Source organism: Wolffia australiana, chromosome 19 (assembly GCF_029677425.1).
Source record: "Wolffia australiana isolate 7733 chromosome 19, ASM2967742v1".
Taxonomy (NCBI): Eukaryota; Viridiplantae; Streptophyta; class Magnoliopsida; order Alismatales; family Araceae; genus Wolffia; species Wolffia australiana.
The window spans coordinates 5,631,812-5,633,325 of NC_135853.1; the positions used below are offsets into that span (position 1 = coordinate 5,631,812).

The following is a 1,514-nucleotide window of genomic DNA, read 5'->3' on the forward strand; positions in this document are numbered from 1 at the left end:
CGCCCTCGACCCACCTCGGACGACTTGGAAGACCGGTCCGGCCCCACTTGGCGACTCCGTCCCTGCTCCGGGTTGGCGCTTCATCGCTAGTCGGCGCATTGCACGTACCATATTAGGGTCATCATTCTCGTTATCGTCACATATTCATATCTGATCTCGCATATCCATCGGTTGACGTCGCGGACGTGAACCGATTAGTTAGTGTTACGACACCGAGTTCCTACCCTCGGTGACGGTCGGACGCCGTTGAGACGACGTCCGGCATTAATAGGTCTACACCGTCCGGAAGCTTACGACAAACTGATGTAAATCTGAACATCGGTGAAGGTATCTTGTTTCGATACGACAATGCATTGATCAATTCTCTACCTGAATTTAACGGATTACCTGCACAGAATCCTTTAGAATTCCTTGATGATTTTCATATTAGATGCTCTTCTCAAAATGTTCCTGGAATATCTACAATGATGTTAAAAATGAAATATTTTCCTCTAACTCTTAAAGATAAAGAGTTTGCATGGTATCGTAATCTAGGAATCACTTTCAATTCTTGGGAAGAGATGCAAGGAAAATTTCTGCAGAAATTTTACCCTCTCTCAAAAATGAATTTTTATCGAAGAGAAATTCACAATTTCCATCCTCATGATGGAGAAGCCTTTAGTGAGTCATGGGAGAGATTCAATGATTTGTTGAGGAAATGTCCTTACCATGGCATTGAGCAATGTCAACTAGCCCAAATATTTTATGAATCTCTCTCTGATTTTATGAAAAACAAAGTAAATCTCGCTACGGGTGGAACGTTTTATACCGCATATGAGGATGAAGTTTTTGATATTTTGGAGAGAGTTGCAGAAACTGACTTGCAGGAGATTGGGGCCAATCAGAATGGGAGAAACCTGCAGCCAAAAAGAGCAGGAGTTCTGCAGGTTAACGCCAAGGAGGGAGAGCTACAAGCGGGCCTAAGGGAGACTAACCAGAAATTGGAGGAGCTCACCTCCACCTTGAAGAATGTCTTTTTAGGTAACTCTCCTATCATAAAATCTAAGATCTGCTCTGTTTCTGCTTCAGCAGGGAACATGAAGATGGAGTCTGCCAAGCCATGGAAGAAGAGGTGAAGGCCTTCAACCAGCCGCAACAACCGTGGGCAGGTCAAAAGAGGCCAAATTTCCAAAGCGGAGAGACCTTCCACCAAGGGAACAAGCCGGCAGCTCAACCTCCATTCCAGCAGAGACAACCATTCCAGCACAGGCCTCCACAGCAGTACCAGGTTCCATCTCAGAACCAACCTGATTTTTCTTCACTTACCCCCATAATTTCAGATATGATAGAGAAGCAAAACCAAAAGTTGCGGGCGGAGATGGAGATGAAGATGCAAATGATGATGGAATTTCAAACAAAGCAAGTGCTGGAATCTCAAGAGCAGATGAGGAAGCTATTAGAGAGCTTCAGACCTGCACCACCTGAACACCAAGGTATAACTCCAGAATTCTCGTGCACATCGTATAAACTTCCCA

At 44.8% G+C, this 1,514-nt stretch overlaps 1 non-coding gene across 1 annotated transcript; it reads right to left on the bottom strand.

The window, feature by feature from the left end:
* Positions 1-606: 606 nt before the first annotated feature.
* Positions 607-715, bottom strand: LOC144715954 (small nucleolar RNA R71). Its single transcript, XR_013584781.1, has one exon. It is a non-coding gene; the product is annotated as a small nucleolar RNA R71 (small nucleolar RNA).
* Positions 716-1,514: the final 799 nt, after the last annotated feature.